This window comes from Oncorhynchus gorbuscha, linkage group LG08 (assembly GCF_021184085.1).
Source record: "Oncorhynchus gorbuscha isolate QuinsamMale2020 ecotype Even-year linkage group LG08, OgorEven_v1.0, whole genome shotgun sequence".
Classification (NCBI taxonomy): Eukaryota; Metazoa; Chordata; class Actinopteri; order Salmoniformes; family Salmonidae; genus Oncorhynchus; species Oncorhynchus gorbuscha.
This window is the reverse complement of record NC_060180.1, coordinates 17,281,796-17,295,453: the sequence shown is the minus strand read 5'-3', so window position 1 is coordinate 17,295,453 and position 13,658 is coordinate 17,281,796. Positions and strand designations below refer to the sequence as shown.

Genomic DNA, 13,658 nt, shown 5'->3' with positions numbered 1-13,658 from the left:
CCAGTCTGTCCTTCCCCTGCCTGCTTTGAAAATGGACCAAAAAATCCAGTCTGCTCTAATCAGTACTGGTGATGTAAAGGAGACTGAGAGATGATGCCATGTGTTATCTGCTGAAATAGGGTAGATTTAATTGAGACAGGACAGGTGTGGTAGGTGCTTTGGCTGTCAACACTGTCACTCACTCTGCCAATACCCCCATTGTACATTACTGCTATGAGTACAAACAGAGAACCTCTCCTCTGACAGCCAAGACTGCTCTCCTACCCTTTCACCAGCTGGTTTGTTTCCTAAACATCACTTTGGAAATAGGGGGAGAGATGCATTCTGTGGGTGAGAAAGTGATACCTACTTGTCCAAGGGCATCAGAAACAGAATGAAACACATTGATTTGCTGTTCTCCTATTCATTTATACTATCTGATCCAAAATTACTAAAATGATTCTTAAGCTACTATTCTACATTCTTTAGTAGTATAGCACTGAGGGCTCAGGGCATTGGTCATCACAGTGTTCATAGGACAGGTGCAAACTGTAGAGGAACACATTGCAGAGGGGTGTGTGAGTTTAAGTGAAATTGTCAACTCCCCATTAATGTCAATGTAGTCTACCATTAAAGATAACGGAAGGACGTTCTATTCTGGAGTTTTTGGAACATCTGCGGACAGTTGGAGGTCATGGGATGGATGGCAAAGGAAGGACGCGCGCAAGGTAACTGAGCTGAGCCGGCTATTATTTTCCCGTCAATGCGCACAGTCCGGACAGCCATTGGTCAGCTCTGCCAGAAAAGGGGAGGTACTCGAGTCCAGAAATCTTTGTAGAAAATCTCCAGACTGAAGGACGGCAAAAAGGGTGACGGCGGACAAGGACGCTTTTAGTGTTCTACATCCATACTTTACAGCCTGATGTGTGTTTTTCTATATACTTTTCTGGGGTTATAGTGGACTTAATCAGAAGATGACGAAATATCGGGCTGCCAGTACTGCGAAAGCAGAGAGTTTATTGGTAGTCCCAGACCAGCAAAACTTGCCGTTTTTACGCAGTTAACTTTTGACCTTTTCGTGGATGCGGTAAGTAGTCTACAGTGTGTCCAAAGTAATCGAGGATAGCTTTTGGAAGAGGCGCAACTTCGCCTATTTCTCTTTTTTTTCTCCACGGAGAAAAAACAAATTCCCGGCTGTTCCCTTGGGATGTAATTGCGTTCCCAGGCAAATTCAATGGCTCTGTAAGACTCAGAGAATAGCAAGCCATTCATGGCTGGGACAAAAACCCACTTATTTTATTATGTAGACAAGACTATCATTGTATCTTTAGAAACAAATTTAAATCAAGTACAATTACATGTAGATAAATATATTGATTGTTAAACTCAAAAATGGCACCATTATTCAGGAGTCAATAGGGTGCTACAGTAGTTATAGCAACAGTAGTTAAAGGGACTCTGCAAGACTGCAAACATGAAGCATCTGTACCCCCAAGTTATAGATGGCTCTGCTACTACTTATTCTAGTTATACCTCCAAATGTGTCTATATAACACCCTCCTTTAAAACACTTGACATCCTATATTTTGGCATGACATGATTTTTCACCTCTAAATATTGATAGTTGTACTGTAAGTGTTAGTGGTTTTGTTTAATGGGGTTGTAAAGGGAAGGTCTTTCTTTGTGAAAGAGCCTATTTGTGTTGATCTAAACTTTCCTTCTGTCTGAGGGGTCTCTGGCTCAGCTCACAGGACTGTTCCCATGGAGATGATAGGATCACTTCCTGTCTCAGAACAGGCCAGGTCATGGAGTTTGCTGGACCGGGAGTGTAAGTTACACACACAGAGATGCACACTCTCAACAAAATGTATTCAAGAGCATATACAAGAGCATAGCCTATAGATCAATGCTTGCTCACTACACACACACATGCAAACACTCTTCACCAATTAAAGGCCCAATGCAGTCAAAAACATGATTTCCTGTTTTTCATATATATATGAATAATACTGTGAAATTGTGAAAATGATGATAATGCTCTTTTAGTGTAAGAGCTGTTTGAAAAACACACCTGAAATGTCAGCCTGTTTTGGTGGGATGGAGTTTTGGCGTGTCTGGTGACATCACCAGGCAGTATAATAGTTAATTCACCAATAAGAAAGAGTTCCAAACCTCTCTGCCATTAACGGCTAGATTTCCAATCCCCACTCAGACCACTCCCAGACAGTCCTAGCTAAATTTTTGCTTGAGAAATGTCTAATCACTAAGAAACTATTTTTGTTTGTTTTTGATCAATATGGTCAAAAAGAATCACAGTAAGGTACTTAATTGTTACCCAGAAATGATTTGAATGTTGAGAGAACTTCTGCATTGAACCTTTCAGTTTAGACCCCCCTACCATGACTGACAGTTCAACTTTTCTCTGTCAAGCTTAGCATTATTTGGGAAAGTGTATTTTCGCTCTACTTGTATTGGGATCATGGGCGGCAGGACATTAGCACTCTGGTTGACCTTTGGGATGGGAGTTAGCGGTGTTATTCAGTGTTTCAGTGTCATGACTCACCGATCCTGTTAGTGTTCCCGATCGTGCTCGGAATACCGGCGTTCCGATTAACTCCCGCTGGAGTCCTGTCCCAAGGTCATATGACTGCCACCCTGCATCTTCTCAGAATGTATTGGGAAAAAGCTAGTGAGAGAAAAGTTGAATGGGAGAGGGGGTAGGGTTAAGGGGCCGGGGTCTGTGCTATCAGATAGGGTATGGAAACACGTGACCGAACCAAAGGACTGAGCTAAACATACAGCCCTGGCAGTTTGACAACCGCAAGCCTTCATCACCTTTCTTTAGGAGAGTGAAGGACATAAGACTTCAAAGTTGAGGAATAGGAAGGTAGTAAAGCTACGTAGGCAAGGAGTATGGAGGTCGTAAGACTTCATAGGCTAGTAGTGTGCATCAGTCATCATAGTACCTTTTTTTTTCTAAGAGTGTATCTAGAACCTAAAAGGGTTCTTGGGCTGTCCCCATAGGAGAACCCTTTTGGTTTCAGTTAGATCCTTTTTTGATTTCCATGTAGAACCCTTTACACTGAGGGTACTACCTGGAACCAATAGGGGTTCTCCTATGGGGACAGCCCAAGAACCCTTTTGGAACCCTTTTTTCTAAGTGTTGAGATTACAGCAGAGCGGCTATGGGCTTGGATGAAGGATGTTTTGTGTTAAAGCAGAAGATGGTGGCTGGAATGATAAGCCTGCATAGCCAAGGAGTATGGAGGTATAAGAATATTTTGAAGCTAAATACACAACGCAGAGACAGAGGACGAGAGGTCAATACAGTACTAACGATAAAGTGAAATTGTGTTATTTTTGAAATAGGGAATTAATGCAGCGACATGGAAGGAATTTGTCTATATATTCAACTTGAAATAGGATACTTGTTATTTGGCCATTAATCCAGTTTTATTGCAAGGAGTTCTAATTGGTCAACACAGGCTAGGGCTGGGTTATAAACTACATCCTTTCCCTTTGTTCAGGGAGAGAATCACTGAGAGAGCATCACTGAGGACAGGGGAGAATGACCATCTACTTCCAAGCATAATTTGTCCTTTTTGAATAAACCTATTTTCCTCCCCTAGATTTGCTTTGGGTCTGTGTTATTAAAGAATAACATGAACGACTAACAGATGTCAGGAGCCTGCATAGCCAAATAGCATGTTGTTTATAAATCACGCCTAGAGTCACGGAGTTCTGTAGACTGTCCTGTTGTAGGAAGCCTGTCAGCTGAAGCCAGTGATAGGGGGAGTCTGTGTTGGCCCCCTTTCTCCTCTTGTGAGGTCCGCTATGCAGCAGTGATTTGTGTGGGTGTGTGTAATTGTGTTACAGGTGTTTTGAGTGTGTCTGCCAACTGGCAGGCAGGAGAAATGTGGCTCAGGCGTGATTTTAGGTTGGAATGTTTGATGACTGAGACCGTTAAACCAAGCGAGAATTGGGGTTCTCCGTCCAGTGTGTGTTTGTGTTTTATTCCGAGGGTGACCCAGAGCTCATAGAACCCCCAGACAAAGAACACTATAAACTCCCCACCTTTCCTTACCAGCTTATTTGCAGTAAAGTTCTCTTCCGTTTAGTCTAAGACTGTTGAAGCTAAAGTTAACCCTCACTCTATCCCACTACCTGCTATATAACACTACTCTGTCTTCTGTGGGTGGAGTCATAACCTTGCCGTGACTTTGACACCTTCCACAGAGGGGGAATGTGCGGTTAAGGGGTAGGACCTTTGATACAGTGTGTTAACATTTACAGGTCACACTGGCCTCAGTTCGTGACACACATTTATACATTGGATTTGATTTATGACCACGATGGCACCTCATAAGGGACACATGGAATTCTAACACATTAGAAACAGGATATTTTAGCTGGAGAGGTTATGGACCTATGAGTTCAGCGGGTCAGTCTTGAAGAGTGAGAAAGGCTACTGTATGGAAATAAAACTGGAAGGCAGTACTTCCCACCCATCCCCCTCTCCCATCTCCCTTCGCTCCTCTGTGTGCTTACCAGTTGCCAAGTGCTAAGAATCCGGGGAATGTGGGATTGCAGTATTCTGATAAAGTTTGCTTTGTTCTCTCCGTGACCTAAGCACTGGGATGGAGGCTGGAAGTCTAAGCCAGAGCAGTATCGTGGTCCACACACAAACACACATTATATAATTACACACACAGATACACATGTTCAGTTTACAGACCCAGACACACCCGACCATGATAGTGATGGTATCACAGCTGAACAAATGTGACAAAAACAGACATTCCATGGACATTAGGCCAACAGTAACACACTTAAACTTTCCACTCAATGTGAAATAGGTAGTTGGTTTGAATGATGGAACAGGATTAGGGGATGGAGCACATGGAATAAGCTGCTATAGAATGTAGTGACTAATTTTATCTCGTCACTGCTTACACATGTAATTACATGCACAAATACATGTAGGCTCACACACACGCACAGCATAAACATCTATTCCCCTACATATAGGCACACACAAATGTCACGCAGAGTTTAGGGTGTGTGTGGTAAACTAGGCAATGAGCACTTTGATTGTGGGGTGGGAGGAGGAGAGGGATACCAGGGGGAGGCAGGAAGTCAGAATTTTGGTTGGGGGATCAAGGGTGGAAAGGCCACTGGGAGAGAGGTCTACAGTGCAGACGCTTTGCGTGTGAAGGAGCAGTCGTTTCATTTCACTGTGTGTGTGTGGTGTGTGTGATGGCTAAACAGAAGCCCTGTGTGGTGTTTACATGGTAAATATGATGCCAGTACATTGTGTGTGGGGGCTGTCGTTGTGGTATGTCACATGCTGACAGAATGCTTACAGATCAACAAAGGAAAGGCAGAGAAAACATACTGGAGACCAGTGACTATATACTGGACTCAGAATCTGCACTTACAGAGCCAAGTTGATTGAAGATTTAAGATGATGACGGGTGCCGTGTTTTGTATTTAGAATGTTGCTGGACCTTTGGTGCTAACTTGAAGACAGTTGACCCAACTGAACTTTAGCTGTACCATAGGTGGCCAGTGGCATCTTTTTAAATTGGGAGGACAGACTCCTAGTAATGACTGGAACGAAATCAATAGAATGTGCATCCAACACATCAAACACATGGTTTCCATATGACTATGCTGTATGTTACCAAAACCTAGTGCAAGTAATGCCCAGTGTTTGGTTTGAGCAGTGTCCGTGTACCCTCTCCAGCACAGCTGGCAGTATGGGCTACTGTAAACATCCTTGACTGAAAGCTGGTGTTTCATATAGGGCTTTCAGTCGGATGTTTGCAGCAGCCAACTGCCATTATCATCGCAACTACAATACAGCTATTTTTTTTTACATGGCGACAACTGTGATAGCCATCACTATTAGGCTTAGAGTCAACTGTGTTTGTCATAGAGGCTCTTACTATGCATGCACATAGAGCCATACATGGAGAAAACCTGTAGTGTGGACTATGACCAATCTGTAACACGAATTGATCAATTAAATCCAAGGATGTTTAGTGGAACAAACCGTTTCACCCTCTGGATATCTCTCTGTGTCACAGGCCAGCCCCAGGGGACTTCATATATTGATGGATCTCAATTATGACCACTGAGAAGTGAACGAACTGGAGACACACAAACTGCTACTTTCCACGACACTGTCTGTCTGTTGGCACCATCTCTGATGATTGTGCCCAAAGGACTTTAGAAAAACAAGAGTGGGAGAAAGAGGGAGGAGAGGAAACGTCTCTGTTCATGGCAGTTGGTTCACAGTAGCAGGGAGGGGTTACATCCTAAGGAGAGAGGAGAGGTGGCGGGGGGGTGAGTGAAAACCAGACACTACTTTATCTACTACCTTTTCTGACCACTGATCTCAGAGGACATGACAAGCAAGGTGGAAACCTGTCAAGTCCTTTCACCAAACAGTGCTCTTGAAGGAAAAGAGACGAGGACAGTACGCTGTTCATGAGTATTGAGACAGTTGTGTAAAGTTTAGGATTAGGGTAATCTGATCTGTGGGTAAGGGTGAGTTCTAACTGCCGACCTATGACCTCTTCGGGTTTCAGGCAGTGTAAACATCCTACACTCTCAGCGGCGCCCTCTAGTAGCCGGGAGTGGGATGTTTGCGCTGCCTGACTCGGGAACGCTCCTGGAATACTGCAGAGCACTTTGGGAATGACGACCGAGGCAGAGCAGGAAATAGGGAGGGGCCGCCATCTGATTGGCTGTGACCTGTGACATGTCTGCTCCGGTGGGACAGGGCCACCCATCTCACAACAGACACGCTGCAGGAAACACACACACTTGTGTGAACACACGACACACAATATACACTGCCGGTCAAAATATTTTCAAAACACCCTCTCATTGAAGTTTTTTTCTTTATTTGTACTATTTGTTACATTGTAGAATAATAGTGAAGACATCAAAACTATGAAATAACACATGGAATCAAGTAGTAACCAAAAAAGTATTAAACAAATCAAAATATACTTGAGATTCCTCAAAGTAGCCACCCTTTGCCTTGATGACAGCTTTGCACACGCTTGGCATTCTCTCAACTAGCTTCATGAGGTAGTCACCTGGAATGTTGAAAATAGTAAAAATAAAGAAAAACAATTGAATGAGTAGGTGTTCTAAACGTTTTGACAGGTAGTGGTCGTGCACACAATCGTACATATTTGCACATATTGTATGCACTCCCAGACCCCCAAAAATTGAGCCAAAAAATGGGAGGGGGCAGTTACACTTAAATATAAAGGAAATGTATATTGCTTTGTCATTTTGTGTCCCTAAACAAATACAGGCCCAGACTGTGTATGTACTCTATACAGTATGTAAAGCCTGGTCCCAGTAGAGAATTGAATCTATTTTCCTGTCACAGATAGACCAATCCTAATGTAATGTTATATATAGGTGTGCTGATCTAATGGACCATGTCCTCTGCTATGTGTTGACCGAAGCCTATGGTATGTTAAGTGGCTGTGGGAGGCACAACGCACAGAGGAAGTCGACACAAACCATTGTGTGATTGGGGCAGGGTTGTAAAAGTGTGTTCAGTTGGAACCAGACTCACCCAGACTGACGTCACTGCAACAGGGAGCCCAAAAGGAAGTAGCTATAAATACCTTCAGATGACCCCACAGAGACACACACAGCCCTCTCCATGTCTCCTACCATTCCTCTATGGAATGGGTTAGATTTAGTGACCTTGTTCTACTGTTATTACTCCCTAACCCCAATGTTCTTTGTGTTTAGCTTTTTCTCTCGCTCTCTCTCGCCCTCTCATGCTGACGTCACAGGAAGAAATGGAAGCTTTTCCTTCATTCAGACTCTAGAGGGCGTCCTGTCTCCATGGTTTACTTTTTCTGAGGCAGTGTTCTGAGGCAGTGTTGAATATGCAGATATGCAGATATAGATGGAGGACTCCTCTTTATATATGTGCCGTTATAGCGTCTGTGTCAGCATGGGCAGTGCCATTGAGGCTACAACCCATTGGAATCCCCACCCAGTTGACTGCTTTAAAATGGCGTGAGCATGGTGGAAACTAGGCTTGGGCAGTATACCGGGGTATTTGGAAATAGCAATGGGAGGGTTTTTCAATACCATCAATATCGTTTAAACGATTTCTTATAGGTTTTTCAATCAATTGTAATATTTGTAGCTACTTAAGTAAATACCTGCAGTCAACTTGTGCAATACGTTAGGTGAAATTAACACAATCTGCTTTATCTCCGATCACATTATTTGAAATGCTTCCACAGAGCATTTGAGACAGTCATATGTTTGTTTGTAAACAGCACAACAGGAGAAAGCGGGAGCTGGGTTAGCTGCGGGGTTGGTGTTGTATATTGAAAGCCAACAGTGTTTTTGTTGCTTCAATAGAGTGATCAGGGACATGCAACTCTAGTTTTCCTTCACAGAAAATACATTAGTGTAACACATTCGGCAGAATATATCTTCATTTTCTTCAGATGATAGCAGAAGTGGAACACTATTTGTCTGGCAGTAAATGAGCTTACAATGAAATGGCAATGTATTTTTTTTGTTGCAAAAATGATTAATGGCCATCATATTTCTAATGTTTGTCATAGAAATAATGTAGCCAGCTACATTTCTTGAGGTTTTGCTTAAAGTCAATCTTGCATTTTACCGAAGAAAAGTAAGCTTGCTACACCAAGAAAAGTCCTGAAGAAAAGTAGCTACAATTCAGTCAGAGCGCTGTCTGCTGAGAGAATGCAGCTCAAGAATTCTCGTGCGAGTGGAGAAGTGCAACTGAAGCACAACATTAGTCTGACTAATTAGTCTAACAATGTTTGAACTGGAACTAACAGCGTTTTAACTACATTGCAGATATGAAACAGACAATCATAATATCAGTCAAAAATATACAATTCCCAGTTTATTCTACAAAACAAACTTGATTTAAAAATCATTTCTGTGACTCAAAATTCCATGGTGTACACTAAGGCCTTGTTGGCAGACGATATGGATGCAGTTCAATTCCTGATTCATATAATTTACCAATACATTTCTTGGTAGTCCAATAAAATATTGCTTTCAGTTTGTGAATCACAGCTGACCTGGTACATTGGCCAATATTTTGGCCAAAAACAGACTGTGACTAAGGCTAGGAATATCAATACAATCAAACTAGCAAAGTCAGTCTTAATGTGGCTAATAGGCTAAGGGTGTCTATTTATGTATCAAGCTAAAAACACGGAGCCTAACATTTACATTACATTTACATTACATTTAAGTCATTTAGCAGACGCTCTTATCCAGAGCGACTTACAAATTGGTGCATTCACCTTATGACATCCAGTGGAACAGTCACTTTACAATAGTGCATCTAAATCTTAAAGGGGGGGGGTGAGAGGGATTACTTATCCTATCCTAGGTATTCCTTAAAGAGGTGGGGTTTCAGGTGTCTCCGGAAGGTGGTGATTGACTCCGCTGTCCTGGCGTCGTGAGGGAGTTTGTTCCACCATTGGGGGGCCAGAGCAGCGAACAGTTTTGACTGGGCTGAGCGGGAACTGTACTTCCTCAGTGGTAGGGAGGCGAGCAGGCCAGAGGTGGATGAACGCAGTGCCCTTGTTTGGGTGTAGGGCCTGATCAGAGCCTGGAGGTACTGAGGTGCCGTTCCCCTCACAGCTCCGTAGGCAAGCACCATGGTCTTGTAGCGGATGCGAGCTTCAACTGGAAGCCAGTGGAGAGAGCGGAGGAGCGGGGTGACGTGAGAGAACTTGGGAAGGTTGAACACCAGACGGGCTGCGGCGTTCTGGATGAGTTGTAGGGGTTTAATGACACAGGCAGGGAGCCCAGCCAACAGCGAGTTGCAGTAATCCAGACGGGAGATGACAAGTGCCTGGATTAGGACCTGCGCCGCTTCCTGTGTGAGGCAGGGTCGTACTCTGCGGATGTTGTAGAGCATGAACCTACAGGAACGGGCCACCGCCTTGATGTTAGTTGAGAACGACAGGGTGTTGTCCAGGATCACACCAAGGTTCTTAGCGCTCTGGGAGGAGGACACAATGGAGTTGTCAACCGTGATGGCGAGATCATGGAACGGGCAGTCCTTCCCCGGGAGGAAGAGCAGCTCCGTCTTGCCGAGGTTCAGCTTGAGGTGGTGATCCATCATCCACACTGATATGTCTGCCAGACATGCAGAGATGCGATTCGCCACCTGGTCATCAGAAGGGGAAAGGAGAAGATTAATTGTGTGTCATCTGCATAGCAATGATAGGAGAGACCATGTGAGGTTATGACAGAGCCAAGTGACTTGGTGTATAGCGAGAATAGGAGAGGGCCTAGAACAGAGCCCTGGGGGACACCAGTGGTGAGAGCGCGTGGTGAGGAGACAGATTCTCGCCACGCCACCTGGTAGGAGCGACCTGTCAGGTAGGACGCAATCCAAGCGTGGGCCGCGCCGGAGATGCCCAACTCGGAGAGGGTGGAGAGGAGGATCTGATGGTTCACAGTATCGAAGGCAGCCGATAGATCTAGAAGGATGAGAGCAGAGGAGAGAGAGTTAGCTTTAGCAGTGCGGAGCGCCTCCGTGATACAGAGGAGAGCAGTCTCAGTTGAATGACTAGTCTTGACACCTGACTGATTTGGATCAAGAAGGTCATTCAGAGAGAGATGGTGGGAGAGCTGGCCAAGGACGGCACGTTCAAGAGTTTTGGAGAGAAAAGAAAGAAGGGATACTGGTCTGTAGTTGTTGACATCGGAGGGATCGAGTGTAGGTTTTTTCAGAAGGGGTGCAACTCTCGCTTTCTTGAAGACGGAAGGGACGTAGCCAGCGGTCAGGGATGAGTTGATGAGCGAGGTGAGGTAAGGGAGAAGGTCTCCGGACGTTAGCTAGCTGACGAGGAGTGGGTGGGTGAGTGACTGACATAGCCTCTTCCACATTGTTTTACGGTGGCTGTACACAGCTAGAGATACAGGTGTCATTTGGTTAGCTAGCAATAACTTTTAACGACTGTTATACATTTAGCCAGAGTGAATTTGCGAATGCAAGACATATGCTATCTACTCCGAATTCAGACGAGAGTGCTCTGAAAAACGGATGAATTTCCGTACAACACCCGCTGAATATGACCGGTGTCAGTAAACGTAGCCAAAACAGCATAACAAGCTCAGCAAGTAAAATGGTCAGAGTGAGGTGTTCTCTCATTTGTGTCTGGAAGTAGCTAGCTAACAAGCTAGCCAACCTTAGCCAGTTAGCTTGGTTTTTGGACAAGCATGCATTTACAGGCAAGCTGCAGAATGACGAGTAGGCTACAATTTTCCATTGTTTATCAGTGCAATTTTGACAGCCAACTAGCTCAAAAAGTTGAGGGTTTATCTAATGTTCCTTCGTTAGATTTTAGCTGATCTTGCTTGGGCTAGCATTAGTTGTTGATCTTGTTGTTGACGTGCATAACTGAGGGAGAGAGAACCTATCTATTTCATGTTTGTTTGATGAATGACTGTAAAGTTCCCAAATGTAAGAGGACTTCCGCGGTGTTGACATATTTGTAGAAATCCATTCAAATGAGTTCTAATGATCTGAAGGCGTGCTGCTGCAACTTCCTGTAAACACACAGTCCAGTTCAACGTGAATGATGGCAGGCCCATCTGCCTGTAAACACACAGTCCAGTTCAACGTGAATGATGGCAGGCCCATCTGCCTGTAAACACACAGGCCAGTTCAACGTGAATGATGGCAGGCCCATCTGCCTGTAAACACACAGTCCAGTTCAACGTGAATGATGGCAGGCCCATCTGCCTGTAAACACACAGTCCAGTTCAACGTGAATGATGGCAGGCCCATCTGCCTGTAAACACACAGTCCAGTTCAACGTGAATGATGGCAGGCCCATCTGCCTGTAAACACACAGTCCAGTTCAACGTGAATGATGGCAGGCCCATCTGCCTGTAAACACACAGGCCAGTTCAACGTGAATGATGGCAGGCCCATCTGCCTGTAAACACACAGGCCAGTTCAACGTGAATGATGGCAGGCCCATCTGCCTGTAAACACACAGTCCAGTTCAACGTGAATGATGGCAGGCCGGTGTGGCAAGTGGCTTGTTTGTATGAAGGCCTACTTTATCTCTGATTGCCTATAGCGCACCAGTCTTGGACGAGACAGGTGTTTTTATTAGGTTTTATTTGCTGCAGTGTCCATTAGTTGTCCAAACGCACAGCAACTTTCCCACTATATTGCTATAGAATTTTCACAAATGCCTTAGTATACGTATTTCCTAAACCTTCTAAGAATTTATGAAAATGTGAACATTTTTACGTTTGATATTCTTCCTGGGGCTGTATATGAACAGATTTTAGTCAGATTTGAGTAAGTAAGGGGCTGAATTGTGCTGTGTTTAAGAAGTCAAAGCCCTTTGAGTTATCTGTATCTTGATTTTAATATGTGTTTTCTTCTCTCTGTTCTTAGCCCTTCTGCTCCTCCCCCTTCTTCTCAGAGCAAGCAGGCCCATTGCCCTAGCGATTCCACACAGACACAGCGTGTACACATGCTGCTCCAGAGCCAGTACTGTTCTTCCTTCCAACAAGTACGCCTCTCAACTTTGTTAATTTACACAATGTCCTTTGTTCACATTTGCTTATAAATGTTCTAAACTCACCAAAAATTATATTTGGTAGCTCCTACTTAGATATGTATAACTTTGAGTTGGATTGCCTCTGCGCTCGTTAAACATATTTAGCTAGCAGCCTCAATGGAAATTCGCTATTATTTGTGCTAATTTTGTTAGCATTCTGGTAATAGACACCGAATGGGCTTTTTTTTTGCGTTTTTTGGCCGGTAATGCCATAAAACCTGGAATGAGAGGACGGTATGACAATATGAGAAAATCTGGATACTGCCCAACCATAGTGGAAACCCTCGATGGCGCTGCCCTTGCTAAAATGCTTTTGGCCACTAGAGGCCTCTATCATTCTCTGCTTGCAGATCACACATTGCATCGGAAGTACCATAGAATTACTGCCTTATATATTATCCAGAATGACTATAGGCCTGATTCCACATTGAACACTGCTTCTCTTCCCTTGATGACTCACTCTTGCAGGTCTTAAAAGACTGCAGAGGTGTTGGCATGGTGATAGTTCCAGCTATTCAAATAGGTTGAATTTGAGCGTTTCTGTGTTAGTGTGTGCTTTTAATAACAGTAAATATGTGTCATTTGTTTGATCTAACAATTCTTTTCTATTGTGCAAATGTTCAATGTATTTTGAATATGATGAATAAAGGCTATTCTTAACCACAATCTTCTCTGTTTTGTAATTAATCATGTGTGTCATTTATTTCAATGAGAGTAAAACACAATGAGCGTAAACCATGAGTTTACTCTCATCCTCGAGACTAAACCATGGGTTTACTGTCATCCTCGAGACTAAACCATGGGTTTACTGTCATCCTCGAGACTAAACCATGGGTTTACTCTCATCCTCGAGACTAAACCATGGGTTTACTCTCATCCTCGAGACTAAACCATGGGTTTACTCTCATCCTCGAGACTAAACCATGGGTTTACTCTCATCCTCGAGACTAAACCATGGGTTTACTGTCATCCTCGAGACTAAACCATGGGTTTACTCTCATCCTCAACTCTTGCGGTGCTGTTGGTCTCACTTGGACTGTTTAGGGG

The 13,658-nt window shown here is 43.9% G+C and overlaps 1 long non-coding RNA gene across 2 annotated transcripts; it reads left to right on the top strand.

Moving 5' to 3' along the window:
• The first annotated feature begins 577 nt into the window (after positions 1 to 577).
• LOC124041268 lies at positions 578 to 13,277 on the top strand. Of its 2 annotated transcripts, XR_006839908.1 has the most exons (3): positions 768 to 1,066; positions 1,724 to 1,807; positions 12,446 to 13,277. It is a non-coding gene; the product is annotated as an uncharacterized LOC124041268 (long non-coding RNA). The 2 variants fall into 2 exon arrangements; XR_006839907.1 differs by having other exon boundaries at positions 578 to 1,807.
• The last annotated feature ends 381 nt before the right edge of the window (positions 13,278 to 13,658 follow it).